The sequence below is a fragment of the Perna viridis genome, chromosome 4 (assembly GCF_037379345.1).
Source record: "Perna viridis isolate PV_CMFRI_1.1 ecotype Kerala chromosome 4, ASM3737934v1, whole genome shotgun sequence".
NCBI lineage: Eukaryota > Metazoa > Mollusca > Bivalvia > Mytilida > Mytilidae > Perna > Perna viridis.
In genome coordinates, this window is record NC_142448.1 from 42865784 (window position 1) to 42883326 (window position 17543).

General features: G+C 32.0%; 1 protein-coding gene and 1 long non-coding RNA gene across 3 annotated transcripts in view; one reads left to right on the forward strand and one right to left on the reverse strand.

Moving 5' to 3' along the window:
• LOC148620162 (synaptotagmin-15-like) overlaps positions 1 to 12412 on the reverse strand; it is a 170416-nt gene extending 158004 nt beyond the window's left edge. Inside the window, exon 1 of the mRNA XM_088580790.1 lies at positions 12261 to 12412. The gene's annotated coding sequence lies outside the window, so the exon portion shown is untranslated. The remainder of the gene's footprint in view (positions 1 to 12260) is intronic.
• LOC148620163 (uncharacterized) overlaps positions 1 to 17543 on the forward strand; it is a 35516-nt gene that overhangs the window by 8594 nt on the left and 9379 nt on the right. The gene's annotated exons all lie outside the window — the stretch shown is intronic.

Consider the following 17543-nt stretch of genomic DNA (forward strand, 5'->3'; position numbering starts at 1 on the left):
AAAAAAAAATCAAAAACAAACAAATTACTTTTCCATAGTATTTTGATGACTCTGGCGGCTGTGCTTTATTAATGTCTTCCGCTTCCGTTAAATTCTGCTGTATTTAATAAAAACTGACCAAATTTTGTCTTCAAAGATTTCAGTAGTGTCAAATAGTTTACGTTACTTAGTTAATGAAAATGTTTTGTATTTACGATTTGAATTAAGTTTCATATATTTAAAAAAAAGCTGTGCTATTTATTTTCAAAATGCACTGCCTTGTTTACTTCATATCGCGAACTGTATAGATGTCATTAAGTTAATTTCTCTTTAAAACTCTTTGAAATTAGTTTATCGATTACTTCCTCTAAAAGCTTAAACGTTATGATCTTCATGTTTTAAAAAAAGTTTTAAATTCAAAGATGTAAAGGAGAGGCAACATTTTCAGATTACCAAGTTGACACTCAATTGTAAATTATCGTGTAAAACGCAAGAAATATTTGAATTTCACATGCAGTGCACAAATAATGAACTAATAATAAAGATAAGATCTCATAGGGCTACACCAAGTCTAATTGTTCCTTCGAAAGATTTAATTCCGAATATTTTTGACACCAAACACAAATCTTATTTTACCTGAGTTCAAAATGGAATGTATTATGCAGCAGGAGGACAAATGAACCGTAATTTTTCTGGGAACTACTGCCAATTTGCACGCATCATATTCATAATACCACGGAAGAGAAAAACTGATTATGAAGAAGTCTCATAATTCTACCGGTACAAAGAAGTTCGTTTAATAAGGGTTATGTTTAGTCATAAACAAAGTCTACACAAAGAAAATTTTATGATGTTTTTCCAACTCTTTAATGTGTTTTTTATTAGTTTATGGTAACAAGTACACAGGTATTTTAATAATTTTAAAATACATGTCTTTCAAACTGAAATTTGAAAAATCTGTTAAAAAGACTGCAAAAACACCACATTTTGTGCAGTTTTTCACTCTTTTTACAATGGCCACAGGTTTTCCTTCTCTTGATATATTTTGGTGTAATTGTCAATGACAACTCATGGAGAAATATCTTGAGTGATCAAATGTTTGGCCTCTTTCCGTTCCACAAAAAATATCTTAAAAATTACATAAATGCATACTGTTATTTCTGAATTATATCATTAATCTCGTCAAAAGCCATCTTGAATTCAGTGTTTGCGACCATTTGGCTATACAACTTTACCTATAAATCAGTTTTAATCAAATAATCAAAAATGCACAAATTGTGAGCCCAAAAGGTGTCCATACCGAACTTACTCCTATATCGGCAAAAATACAGAATTGTCATTAGTTGGGATGATATATGTCGGACACCTGACGTAAAATATGATTCCGTGTCCGGGTTGGGATCCCAACCAGGATTTGCTTCTTTATCAAAGAATAATCTAATTAAAATCAATGGATATGGAAAAAGATATAAAAAAGAGTTAAAAAGTAAGAAAAACAAACCAGATACAAACAGTAGCAAACCCGATTGCAACGATTGCATTTTCATTACCATTTTCCTCGAAAAATTCAAATCGATGATAATAGATTCAACTGATACAATCAACGTGTCATTATATAGGAAGTCGTCAAAATCTATGGATTAACTGTAGGGTGATATCAACAATCCATATTGTAATCCGTAATAATGGCAATGTAAGAAATAAGGAGATCAATGACATGTACACTTCCCAAAGTTCGCATAGATAAAGCTTTTAGAGTCGGGTGTTCCAATCATCCCAGTGTATTATATACTAGTTAAGGAACATTAATGAATATATGCAATCGTAAGCGTGAGTAGTTGCCGTGTTTCTCTTTAGATCTTTTTGATCGGATGAAAGGGTAAAAGAAATTCTCATAATGATTATAATTACGAATTAAACCTTTGACCCGAGAAGAGCTCAATATTACAGGAATTTAGCCTTTGATATAGAGTTAGGACTTCTACTTGTTTCGTTTCTCCAACAAAAAACAAAGTGTTTATCTATGTATAGTCACATCTTAAGGTTTTGTTACATAATTTGGAAAAATAAATTCTAATTGATGTAAAAGGTATAGTTACTTCTAAAAATGTCAATAAATCACTTGGTCAACTTACAAGTCACACCTGCCCAATATTAATACCTGTGACATATATTAAGGTCATTTATGATAGTGGAATCATTCATAAAAGAGGTCAAGATATAGGAAAGAACTCTTGGAAAGACGACCAAAATATATCGGTAACATGTCTTTCTCCTGACAAATTTGACGTTAACTATTGAGCCCTATCGATGAAATGACCGTGTGCAAGATAACTATCATGTAAAGAGGCTGACTTCAGTGTGTGGGTGCTGTCCTGAATTTTTAAAATGAATCTCCGCATCTTGCAAATGGCTAACTGCACAAAAACATTTATTGATATAATAGACATGTAAGCAAATTGACATCCTCTCCTTGTATACTGATCACGAGGACAGTTAGGTAAAGTTGACATAAATTGATACCTTGAAGATTTTTAAAAAGTCTTTTTTTACTTTATGTCGCTTTATTTTCGTAACCATTTCTTTTCAAACACTTTTCCCAAAAGTTTTCTGCCTCGATAAATCACAAGACGTTTTATTTTGTGACAATAAAGAAGCTTTTGAAAAATTATATGGTGTACGTTTTGTTTCAGATTGCACGTTTTTCACGTTTATCAACAAGACATGAACTACAATTTGAAAAGCTTTATGTGGGTGATTTTATATCCGGTCTTCAGTCAACTGGGAACAAAGCTTGTTTACACTTTTTTCCATTACGCAATCCATAAATCAACTCTAAGACTTTTCTCTCTAAAATATAAATTCGCAATAAATTCACATTTTTGCTTCGGTCTTGAACTTTTAAACTTTTCATAGAATCGATAGGGACTACCAGATCATTGTTAAACGCTAGTTAAGTAAGAGTGATTGCATTATAAATTTGCAATAACCATGAATCTAGATATTGATCTAATTAAAATGCAATGTAACAACAAAGAGTATGTTTTGAACGTTTTTATAAACATCAGAGTTCTCAAGATAATCCCTTTTTAATTATTCTTGGCTATTTTATCCTTTTCAAAATTTCCATCAGATAACTTTTCATGTAATATGGTTTAAAACACAAAAATAAGATAATTCGAAAACATTTGCAGCGAACAGAATTAATTACAACCACGAATATAAAATATACAAGGAAAATGAGACCACACATAAAAACCTAAGAACATGCAATTTAATGTTCCACATAAAAACTTGAGTAATATCAGGTTCAAGGAAAGTGTACAATGTAAGCATGTATTGGTCTGTCAGCAGCACCCATTACATTGTAAGTGATTAAAATACAGTAAGAATCTAGATACTGTGAAAATACTTTAATTCGTAGATACCGATTTTCGTAGATCAGGGAAGAAACACATGTTCGTGAATTCTTGAATTCGTGGTTTGAATGTTTTCAATGTACACATCAATGGGAATCCCTTATACGTCGGGAACCAAATTTCGTGGCTAGTTCTACCCACGAAAACCACGAAAATTGGTATCCCACGAACAATAGTACTGCCACAGAACATTACTATAGCTCCCCGACATACACCTTTAAACAGGTTACATCAAAACTAACGGAACAACTTCATATGCGTTTCGCATCTAGATAGTATGATTTAATTCAATTAAAAAGTGTCACGATAAATTTTTCAAACTAGACAAATTAAATGTCAACGATAAAAAAAAGGTACCTGAATGGCAATAGCTACTGTCACTTGCAACATTATGAGAGGAGTGTGACAAATCATATTAAACGAACCATTAGTAGAAGGATGTGGTGTGATTTTTCTGTTAATTACCAGCCCACTTAAAATTCAGGCACTCCCGCTGGTAAACTGATTCACGGTGTAGAAAAATACCCTCTAATCAAACGATGCTTTTTCAGTCTACATCTGTTACATTTTCACATAATAATAATTATTTCTGTATTCAGGTATGCACTTTTGAGAAAATCATACATTTATCTCCAATTAAAACCCACAGAACAATAACTCTGTCAATTTCATGTACAATCTACATAAATTTTTATCTCAAAAGCGCAATAACTAAATGATAAACTACCACTTGTTATGTGATCAGTAACTTTTTCTGAACAAGAAATAAAATTGAAATGATATGCATGAATCACTCCCTGACTATTTAAATGATATTAAAACAATTAAACAAGTAGATATAACTAATAGAACAATTCATTTAAGTAGCTGTCTTTGTAAGAATTATGCAATATCTGAAAAAGTATGATACACCTCCAAAAAGGCTACATATGTTTATTTTTGTAATTTAGTTGTTTTATGAGTATATACTATGAAAAGGGTAATTATTCATTCAAATCTGCCTGCTCTTAATCAACATTGAAAATCGAATAGATTCTATTGTATTTGAGTGTCATTTACAGAGTTATCTCCCTTAATTTTGAAATATACAGTGCATTCTATATCATTTTTATCTCCTAAGAACGCGGGTAATATGACAAACTGAATGTTTATTTCTGTTTACTATTGCAATTCAAACAAAATATAAAAAAAGAAAAATATGTAGGCTTTTAAGCTATGAATCACATTTTGCATGATTCTTAGCTGGAGTACTACTAAAAATCTTACAATAACAACAAATAAAACAGATCTATTCTAGAAGTGTGCAATATATTTTTTCTTGTTATAGCCTTGTACTACTTCTAAAGACATTGATAAAAAAAGATATCATAGGTGTAGTTATTTGTTGGCTAATTGACGCACTGTGCCGCATTATGGTGAATAAACCATTGTATCACCTTGACTTTGGAGATTACAAGAGTGATCATATTAAAGGCAGACCTAGATATTTAAAAAAGAGGGTTTCCCGATTTAAAACGGGAGTTTATTTGCTCTTTTTTTCAAATAAAAGTGGGCCTTTAAGACATCCGGATCCCCTGGATGACCAATGACCCTTACAATCAAATCCAACCATGTCGAGAAAAGCAATTAGAGTTTTTTAAACAAAACATATATTTTACCTTTCACATTTCTGTCTGAAATGTCCGAAAAATATTTTTACGTTACACAATCTGCTCTGCTACCAATCAAGGAACAGTGTCGTTTTTCTTCTTCTCAGTCATTGACGTAAAGATTCTGATCTCACTAATTCAAGACCATTGTTAAGTATTATTATTATTAAACAGGGAAGCTACAATACAATAGCTTCTCTGGCATACTTTAGTAGAACTTATTTATGTTGGATATGGCCTCCTATTTCGGTAGGTTTTGGATTGAGTACCTTTTGTAATTACTCAAGCTCCACGGAGAGGCATACGTTCGTTTTCTCTCTTTCTAACCGCTGCAGACAAGTCTTTCGAAATTCTTTTACGTTAAAAATGCTGGAATTTTTAATCGACAACATATTCATCCAATATGGTGGACGCGTTTTTTCAACAAACGGTCGGCATTCCAATAGGAACAAATTGTGCTCCTTTACTTACTGATCTATTCATTCACTCTTTTTAGGACTTTAAAGCTGATCTGATCTGAAAGAAAGAATATCGTTTAGCTAGTTCCTTTAAACTCAGTTTCCGCTATATACATGACGAGTTGTCCTTAAACAATCCTAATTTTAGGGATTTGATACATCGCATCTACCCCAAAGAAATTGAGATAAAGGATACTACAGACATTGTGAAGTCAGCCTCATATTTTGACCTACACTTCGAAATCGATGGTAAAGGAAAACTATTGACCAAACTTTACGACAAACGTGATGATTTTCATTCAAATTTGTCAACTTTTCTTTCATATGTGGCAACATCCCTTCAGCGCCTGCGTATGGAGTGTTTATATCACAACTCATAAGTTATGTCGTTATGCAAGAACTTGCCGAGACTACGCAGACTTTTTGTATCGCGCTAGTATTCTAACAAATAGGCTTCTGGAGCAGGGTAATGTTGCTACAAAATTGAAGTCATCATTACAAAAGTTTTATGGTCGTCATTATGAACTCGTGGATCGTTACGGTGTATCCATCTGCGCCATGAAAACTGATTTGTTCGAAGTGTCATAGTTTTCCTTTCCTCTTTTATTTACCCCGGACCTGACTTTTTATGAGCAACTCGGCGGGTGTTTCTAGGAAAGCAGATCACGCTTACCCTACCGATGCACCGGGTCCATGCTCCTAGTTTTTAGTGGAGTCCGAGTTGCTCATTTGCATTTGTTACTTTTTATGTACGATTTTAGTTATTTTATGTTCTTTGTTGTGTATGTCTGTTGTCCATGTCTGGTCTTTGTCCCTAGATTACATTCTTTTGATTATCGCTATAACCTTTGTTCGCTAGATTACTCTTTCAAATGAAACGTTGTTTGACAATCGGATAATGCCGTGTAAAATCATTCACGTTTTCCCGACTTTTCAAGATTCCTGCATTTCTGAGAGGGCTGGCTGTCGCGTCTAGAGTGAATTTCGAACGTCTGTATATGATACCGTGTCTAAATACCTTGGCCAATATGTTGTTTACTAAAAGCATTCGTAGGCCTTTGTAATTCATATTTAGGAAACGTCTTTCCATTATCATACTTAGTTTATAAAAGTGGTTGTTTGTATGCTTGAATGGCCCCGCTCAATGTAAGAGAACTTCTTCTTTCAACACTTAATGGATAACATCCTGTAAGCTTTAAGATATTTGTAGGTCTGCGTATTTAGAAGTTATAAAAATAAGGATATACATTGTCAGATTAAATCACGATCTCTCAAGTATAGATGCATACATACATTAACAATATCCACCCTAGAACTTATGTTCTTCATTCTACCACCTCTACAAAGTCATGCAGGAGGTAGTACAATACAGTTAGGTCATTTCCGAAAATTTGGTCTCATTTTGTTGATATAAAGCTGTTTTGAGGCAGTCCGCACATACATTTCTAGTGTTTGGTCATAAAAAAGTGCATATTTTTGAAATCCTATTGCAGCAGACGCTTACCCTACCGGTGCACCTGGTCCATGCTCCCAGTATTTAGTGGAGTCCGAGTTGCTCATTTGCTTTTGTTACTTCGTATATATGATTTTAGTTACTTTATGTTCTTTGTTGTGTATGTCTATTTTCCATGTCTGCTCTTTGTCCCTGGATTACATTCTTTTGATTACCGCTATAACCTTGGTTCCCTTGATTACTCTCTCACAATTTTAGTTCCAAAAGTTCGTGCGAAATAAGGTATTTTGAAAATCAGCCAACGATGCTGTTGAGAGAAGCTAATACGGTAGGGGACTGTAACTATATAGTGCACCCTGAAGAGTTTTTATCTAGAACTTTCCTTGAACATCGATTAAGGGTGATTCAAAAAAGATAAAAATAATTGTTTTCCATCTCATAAGTTGATTCGATGTTTTATTAAAGGGAAATCAAGGAAAGTAAATTCAAACAGAAATTAATAAATGAAGACTCATAAAATAGATGCATAATTATAAAACAAATGGTAGGATGAGCATCATCTGCTTTTCTTTATACAGTCACCATGTTACATTTAATGGGAAAAGTAATATCATTAAATTGGTGAGATTTTCAAGAATGGACATATCATCATAAAAAATCAAAGCGTCATTAATAGAAAAATAGATAATAGTAGATAATTCAGAGACATCAAAATCCAAGAACATGGTGAAAACGTTAAAATAAGAAACAGTAACCACTTATATACATGATGCAATTAAAATGAAATACAGATAAAATAAACTATACATCACACAAAATGCTAAATAACTAGCAATATAAATTAAACTCGAGAGAGTTATCAGGTCCTTCAGAAGGTAAGCGTATCATGCTCCGCAAGCGTACACATTGTAAGTGAGTATTTTTTTATACCATATCAAATTGATTTAACTCATAAATTTATTGGTTAATTTATAAATTAATGCATTGGTTTTGATAAAAGGACCTCTAGTAGATACTTTTTAATGACATGTTTTTTTCTGTTTAAGTAGACACTACTGTTCAATGACTTGAACATGAAAACATTATACCTACTCAAAACCGATAAGATGTCACATTTATACACTGCTCATGTGATGGAGAAGTATTCAATATGCCTTGGTCGGTGCACAACTTTGAATTAGAGGTTAAGCGAGTCCTAAAACCTGATTAATCCTGCTATTTGAATTAAGAATGCATTTACAAAGTCAGATTTGTTGATCTTATTTACAGATCTGTAATTTTTCCTACCGTCATTGTCGTGTCCATTTACATATTCAGGGTGTTTAATACACCTATATACATAAATGTCTGTATTTATGCAACACCCATGACTTTTTTTAGATTACTGAATAGGATTCAGTCAATGAACAAAACATGAAACCGACATGGCGTGGCAATATAGATGAATTATCATAAAAACATTTACTTCCCATATTTTAAAATAATATTTCACCGCATTTCAATTGCAGGATAACAAGCAAGATAAAGGTAGTGCCGAAACGTATAGCCTGTATGTGTATTCGGTGCGGGACGTGGTAAATGTTCGGCAACGCCTTATTTTTTTTGCGCCATCCTTAATCTTCATACATATTCAGGATGTTTTTTTTTTACAATCCCCTCATTTTATATACACATTTTTCTTGACTGTACTTTGTTTAAGAGTTCCAAATCGTGTAAAGAGAAAAGCAAATTTCACACATTATATAACCGATCTAAATGCTTTTGAAATGTGTCAATATGAGATTTTAATTCCTGAGAAATGACTAGACTAGAATTGAAATTATAGCATATCTTGGGATATATAATGTCGGTAATTAACAAACTTTCTTCCAAATGTCTTCATTTTCTTTGTTAAATATGTCATTTACTTGTTCTTTGTCGTTTTGCACTGTTTGGATGTGAATACATTTGTAGGATAAAAATATTGACATTATTCTTTTTGAATATCGATATACTAGCACCTCTCCTTTTTTTTGAAAAGCAAATTCTTTCTGCATATTATTTTAGATAGAATATTAAAGTTGAAGCCTATTGCATTTTTTTATGATACAAAAAGCTATCAATAAAGGTTTAAAAGTGTTGTTTTAGATGAATACTGCAAGACGTATTCAAATTAATGTATGCAATTTAGAAGCCTCAGCATTCAAGGATTATCAGACCTTGCTTTATTCTGGCACGGTAATTATTCATTGAAAGTTTTAATAAAGTTCTTTCATATATAGTCACTTCTTTTAAAAAAAATATGTTAACGAATAATTGCTTGAGTGAACTTTCATAGAAACTTTCAAAAAATAATCATTGTATTTCATAATAAGAGTAATCAAGGGAACCAAGATTCTAGCGGAAATAAAAAGGATGTAATCCAGGGACAAAGACCGGACACGGAAAACAGAGAAACACATCAAAGAACATACAGTTACTAAAATAAAACATACAAAAAAACAAAAGTAAATGATCAACTCGGACTCTACTAAAAATGGGAGCATGGACCAGGTGCACAGGTAGGGTAAGCGTGATTTGGACCAGATACGACCGCCGAGTTGCTCATGAAAAGTCAAGTCCGGAATAGACGAAAGAGGAACGGAAAACTATGACACTTGAACAAATCAGTTTTCATGGTGCAGATGGACACACCGTAACGACCCACGAGTTCATGATTACGACCATAAAACTTCTGTAGTGAAGACTACAATCTTGTAGCAACATAACCCTTTTCCTGAAACTTAATTGTAAGTAGTCTAGCGCGAAAGAAAAAGTATGCATAGTTAAGGAAAGCTCTGGCATAACGTATGGGTTGTATTATAAAAGCTCCATACGCAGGTGCTGAAGGAATGGTTGATAAATGATGGATCATGCGTACTTTTGATGCTTCACTTTTCGATTGAGAAATTGTAGATAACCATGGTTTAGGTTATATTAAAACCTCGTAATTGTAAGTAAAGCGAAGAAGATACTAACAAAACACAACAGAATAAACAGAGAACATAACAACAGACACATACAAACAAACAAACTTAAAAAGAATGTAAAGTTAGAGTTGATCGAATAACTAAATAATGATATCAAAACTAAAATAATACTAATTTTCAATTGGAAGGAACAGGTTTTATTAAAAATTTAAAGATGAAAGCCTTGTTTTTAATTTGTGTAATATTCTTCACATGGAAAATTGCTTAATATGTTTTCATGTGTTTCAAAACGTAAATGGCAATACGTATAGAATATAAGTTTTTGTACATATAAAATCACGATAATACAATACACAAACCATAATTGATGGAAAAGATATTCATGGAAATCATATAATTACCATATATATGATTTTCATTTACATGTTTTCATAAATCATCAGTTGATCAATCAAAAACATATGTTTCTCATGTACCTCCTACGCTTGTACGAAAAATAAAAATCTTTTTCATGAATATATTCAGTGTTGGTTGCGATGAAGTGTAATAACAAAATTACCAAACTGATAATACCTAGGCAATAGTCAAAAGAAGTATTTCAAAGGAAAGTCCTTATAACCAATGGCAATATCAGAGTAAAAACTGGAAAGTCTGAAACCACCGTAATGGTCGTGACTTGGTACAGGAATTCCAAATTAAAAGGTGAGTTAAACCAGGTTTTTTATCGCTTTTTAACTTCCTGCTTTCATTTCAGTTACTTGTTTCCGGTTTATTTAAAAATATGGGCAGAATAGAATTGCCACCAATCAAATTAATATAAAAATGGTAGGAAAAAAAGAAAGCTTTAAGGATGTAGACCTAAGATAAGTAACACAGCTGTTACAAATCATTGAAACATTTGTATTCAGCATTTTACATATGTCTCAAGTAAGTAGCTTTGATTGATTTCATTCTGTTCAAATGAAATCTTGACAGGTTTTGGTAAAATTGAGTATATCACTTATTTCAAGAGTTATGTCCATTACCCTATGTCTATCTCTTTAAGACAGATTAGCTTTCCAAGTCTGTCCGTCTTTAGTAAATACGGAAAAAATACCAATCATAGAAATATCTTTAATGTCACGTGTTTCAATAAGCATTCTTAGAACCTAATACTTGGAAAGCTCAAGTTTAAAAATAAATTATAAAAGCAACAAAATGACTAAAATAGCAATTTATGTGTTCGCATCCCATAAAATTAAAGGATTAAGAAACTATAATTTTGTTACGAAAATCTACACGTTGAACGTTTCCGGTTTTAGAATGCAAGGGATGACTGCTCTTTTATTAGTTAATACATTGAACCTGTCTAAGTCTAGGCCATCTTGGACTTTAAACTTAGTTCGTATCGAGAGGGTTTTGGTTTACCGAGTTTAAAAGTAAATAATTTAAACCGAAATAAACTAATATATGAAAAGTGTTTGGTTTAAACAGGTTTTATGGACCATTCAGGATTCGTTTTAGGAAGTTTTATTGAAATGCCAATGTGCAAATCGGTACCTATCTACTGAAAATCGAAGCAATACATGCAATGGCTTTTTGGTGATTTGTTCAAACAATATTATTGTTTTAATAATGAGAATGCAAAATGTACAATGCTTTTATTAATGGAGCTGATTAGTCACTTATACATTTATATCACTCCCAAAAAAAGTTATTTCTGTGATATATACTTTGCAAACTTTCATTTATTGAGGTTTGAGAATTTAACGGAGTTAATAAATATGGTTGAAATAATTATAGTTCTGCTAGATGCATATAGTAATATTGTTGAGACTCTCACATTGTGACTGCTTGAATAACCATACTGAAGATGTAATACAGGGTGTACTTCAGCATACATTTGGCATCGCACTATTTTGTATGAATAAATCACTTAGATAGAGTTAAGATGGTGTCCATGCAAAAAACAGGCATTGGGAGGCACACAACAATTTTTTGTTCTTTTTTTATCTTTCCTATCGTAAAGGAATACTTTTTTTCAAAGATTAGTATTAGTTTTAATAAACTGCAACGGTTAAAGATAAATAAATTACATAGTACGCATTGAACATCATTGAAAAAAAAGAGATAACACTTTTATTTTGTGTAAAATTTGGTTACTTTCTAAGGGAACTTTAAAATCACTTTCTGAGCCATTTATAGTAGATTAAAAAAAAATATATACTATTTGATATACATTTGATATAAACATTACTAGGGAAGGAAACATTTAGTGAGATTAAATTGACCATGTACCACCCATATAATAGGAACTACCTGGTTTCCTCGTGGATTTTTCTTAATAAATAGTTGTCAAAAATAATAAGCCTTACCTTATTAAATCGAATTGCAATTGTAGAATTCCTTCCAATATAGCCGCTGAATTTTACAGGTTCGTGCAATATTTCAATGTTAGCGTCCCATATGATAGGTAGGACTTTCTGAATTGAATTCAAGTACGTCACTCAATGTCTCTAGTACAAAAATGTTCAACTATCCACTCTCCGTAATTGAAACATTACTCTGCTGTTCACAGAGGAAATTACAAATCCACATGACATAAACTAGCAGAATTCAATTTGTTAGAACTAATGGAATGACTCTATGGAAAGAACCGTTTGTCTTAGTAGATCGAAAGCAATATATTACCCTTATCACTGTAATATAATGAGAATTTTCTTTGACTAGTCAGAAATCAGTGTTTACCCAAATGAAAACACAATTTGACAATTTATCACAATTATGGGGTTTTCCTGGAAGTCATCCCAGTTTGTTTTTTTTTTGTATTTCTATGAAGCCCAAGGGGACCAATAGAATCGCTAATAATTTGATGGGTTTAATATACAAACATATGACCAATATCACAATATGTCTGCGATATGATTAAAATTGCCTATTCGGGACTCAACTGTTGCAAAGTCTTTGCATAATCACTAATGAGGTTCAACATATTATCTGATCTTGGCTTTACAAGGACAATTAGCTAGCTATAGAGAATCTTAATTTTATAGCATACATCATGCCAATTTTAATGGCGAACGATCACCAATCATCGGTAATAATTATACAAATTAACACGATAATAACAATCTACATATATGCTGTATTTTGATATAAGAAGTCTTATTTGGATGTTTTGTAATGGCCTACCAGTGAGTTTACTTCGATTTTATAACATATTTAGAAAGTAATTACTGAATGAAAACTAAAGAAGCACTTTTTCTAGTTATTGGGAAGACAGAAGTGACTCATCTTCGGAAACACAAGGGAAAATCCGATGCCTACCTTTCTCCATCCTGGTACAGAAAGGTGCGCAACGGAACCAGCCGTGTGTTCCCGATGATGGAACTGACTTGATGGAGTCAATTTTCTTATATTTTCGCCATGTTAACTTTTCATCATTTACCATTTCATCAAGTCTAATTGCGATGTAAACTACATATATTTCTAGTGATACACAACACTTGATTTTATAGGATTATATAAAGAGTCTACTTCATTACCCCATTTGCTAACCTAAGCTTTCAGAAGTTATAAATGATTCATTCTTTCCTGGCTAGACTTATGACGAATACAGTTCACTTTGAATCCCAGATATAACGCCTTCGTAATGCATGTAAATCGTATACTATCAACTAATTTGTCACAGACCTTTTGATGTTTGTATGAGATCATCAATTGTTTGTTAATGGTGTAGTATGAAATGCAATTTCCGTTTTTGTTATGTAATTGTCTCAATTAAACACCCAGAAGTACAAAAATACAAATTATGTACTAGCATATAATGCAAATGTCATTATGATGCAGGTAGGATTTCAAGGAACCCAACACTAGCAGTTTAAGAGTCAATCAGATAGGTCTTATCCAAATATAATATATACTTGAAGTGCTAAAAATTTTCAACTGTTATTCTAAAACAAGTACTATCTTTAAATCGGGAAACAGAATTGCGATCAGGTAACTTGCGTTTCCAAGGAAGAGCGTCTTTAAGGTCAAATGGTAAAAAGCAAAACTATACCGACTGCGTCGGAAAAAGGGTCATAGCCACCCTCATAAAAAGTAACAATTCCGATGATTCAATCACAATCTCCTCGTTAACCGCTTTGTGATTTACTGCATACCACTCTGCCAGCTTCTAGACCATGCTATGTACATATGTAGGCAAGATCACTACTCATTACAAATCCGCAAAGTTGTTTCCGTTGTTACAGGGTTGTGTTTTAGCACTGAGTGTGCCAGAGGTGTAAAACTATAAAAAGCGAATATATTTACTTCGAAGAAGATAAGTACAATCAGTGAAAAAATCAATCAAGGGAAAACTATTTGTTAGCAAAGGAAGTAGAATTCGCAACAACACACTGAGATGACAAAGTACAAAAGAAGAGCACAAAAAACTAGAAAAACTATGAGTGAACAAAGATTTCCTAAAGAGTGCCCATTTATTGTTTCTTTTTGTTTTGTAAGGTATCCGCCATGCTACTCTTTTAAGCTCTAGTTTGGTAAAAGGGAAGAATATTTACGACCGCAGTATTTAGTGTTTACCAGGACACTTTTGCCTTTCCGGGTATGAACTACATAAACGCTTATATCAAGAAATAAAATGACGCCATATTTGTATCAAAAAAGATTATTTTATCTTTGGTATGACTGGTAGTATGTATTGTTTTGGTAATGAAAAGATTCTATAATCATGCTTTTATTTCTGCCTCAAACAAATTAGAATTTACTCAAAATACATTTTGGTCTAAGTGTCATCGATGGTCCGTAATTACGATTGGTAAATGTACTCATTTACAATTTGATGTTGCTTTTTTTTATGTAATTAGGCCATATATGGAAATGACTTAATCATTTGATATACCATCAAATGTTTAAGTATTATTCCGATAAAAGTTTCATTTTTCGCCCTGAAGTCAGCTGTGTTTGTCAATGTTAGTCATTAATGTGTGTTTCTGGAGTTTATGGTGAAGAAGTGCCATAATTTTGTTACCATAGAAGCAAAGCAACTTTTGTTGTCGGGGCCTTTCAGAGCTTACTTGAAAGTGTGTTTACACTTATTGAATACCTTTTGGTGATATCTTTAAGTATTTACTATTCCATAAAGGTTATACGATGGTGCCTTTGTTGCGTTTCACTATATATTTTCCTTTCACTATATTGAACCCATTGCTTGATGACATATTGTAAAGTTCTATGGATTAGTGATATTACGCATAATAGAAATCAAAATCTATTTTGCTGATCTCTTCATCTACACTACAGTGAGACAGACTTTATAAATGTTTACTCAAACTAAAGGAAATCATTCACATTCTGTCTTATTTTAATGTCTGCCTCTATTAATTTAAACATAGTTTGTATTGTTACTCAAACAATAAATAGATTGGAGACAAGTTTTGTAACTTTGTATAGATTAAAGTATATGTATTAAATAGAAGGAGGTGTCTCAGTTGTATCTTTAATATGAAACTCGTTTAGCCAGATCGGATGTCTGGAATTTATTTTGTTTTTGTTTTTGCTTTTGTTTTTGTTGTTTGTTTGTTTGTTTGTTTGTTTTATTTTTTGCCTTTCACCATTAGGCTTCTATTTTCTATGTTAGCGTTAGCACTCAACCAAATATGCTGATCTTGCTTTGCACTATGTTATATTAAGATCGTGTATATTAGATTTAACTGAAGTATAAGGAAGTTTTACTTATATTTATTTACAAATGAGTCAATATTTTTTAATTATGACTGCACATATTGGCATGACGATTCACCATTCAATAAACTATTTCTCAATTATGAGTTTCCCAAGAACCATCAAAGCCGCTTTCAATGACAAAATCTCCCTAGCTATACAATTTTGTAAGTGCTTCATTCCTTCCTGACAAGACATATACCATTATAATACCACTTTTAAAATGTTTTTAATTACCGTCACAAGTCATAGGCTTATTTGAAGTACTATTGTAACTTAATTTGTCACGATCACTTATGTCGCATGACCAATACCCCGGAAAATCCCACGATACATAAAAACAGGATGAACACACCCTTTTTTTAATTGAATAGAACTTGATTAACTGGTGTTATGGGCGATCAAAATCTTCTTTTTTTCTTTAAAATACTTTTAACATATAAATAATTGATTGTCATATATTTAATATAATAATTTAAAAGCGTGTCATGGCACTTTTTAAGACAAAATCACTAACGAAGTTAAAAGTCGTTATTAATGATAAAAGTTTTATTATATTATTACATCAAATTCTATGATGCCTTTAGCTATGTCTTACTATATAATGTCTGAAATTCCAATAAATTTCGTTCATATCGAGGCTGGGGAAAATATCAGTGTTTGAAATGATCACCCTTTTTTGTTTGTTTGTTTTTTTTGTTTTTGTTTTGTTTTTTGTTTTTTTGTTTTTGTTGTTTTTGTTGTCAATTTTAACACTCTTTTGGTTAAACGTTTTGTTTTTATTTGTTTTTTTTTTCTGGTCATTTTTTTTGTTTTCGATTAAAAATGCACTTAATATGAAATTTCGGGACGTCAGGCACTCGTTCACTGCACGTGCACGTATTCAATTATGGAATCGTTCTATGACAAATAGTGCTTTCTGTATCATCTGCAACAAACTGTAATTTCTGTTGATAGCCAATCTGCCATAGACTGTGTTGTTGTCAAGATATTCACAGTATTTCATATTTTTCCCTACTAGTTAAGATGGTTTACATAGCTCCTCGTACAACGTAGTACCAAAATTGAGCTGGCATTATTTGGATTTGCGGAGCCAAAATATCAATGCAAACACATATTGTTATCGGCACTATTTACGGATTTATTATGTAGTAAAAAAGGAGAACATTTATTTTTAAAAATTGGCCTTTTTTATACAATAACGAAAGGTGAAATAAATTAATTGATTGAAAAATTTAACATGACTACGACATCTTTATAAAAAAAAATGTCAACCTACGACATCTACGGTATTCTTAATTTAGAACTAAAAGTGAAAAACACTAACAATAACAAAACAAATCGACGAGAATAATAGAGAACTCAAATAAATAAAATCTGAAGAAGTTCAAGTCAAATGTGATGAAATGGCGATTCGTTTTTAGAAGCACAAATTGATTTGAGTTTCTTAATAGTGTTTTTTTTTTTTATATCACGCAGGGAATAAAAGTACGTTTTATAAATTGAAAACTAATTATCCAATGCAATGTAATATGATGAACTTGTTAGTGCATTGTCATGGCGTTAATTAAAGTTTTATTGCAAAATAATTCTAGATAATGTATACCTATATAAGTAATGCAAAGTAAAAAAGAATACGTGTACAAATGGCGAGGTCACGAAGAGAAGAAAAACAAGGTCTTTAAAAAAGATAGCCGACGCAATGAAATTTTGTTCTTTTTTCTTAAAATGTTCTGCATTTCATTTAAGAAAACAACACAGGACACGCAATTTCAAAATTCGATACAGTTTTATCGAACGCCACTAGTTATCAGTATGTGGTCAATCGGGAAAGATTGCGATCAGGTGACTTGCGTTTCCATAGAAAAGCATCTTTAAGGTCAAAGCATAAAAAGCGAAACTATACCGGTTGCGTCGGAAAAAGATACATACAC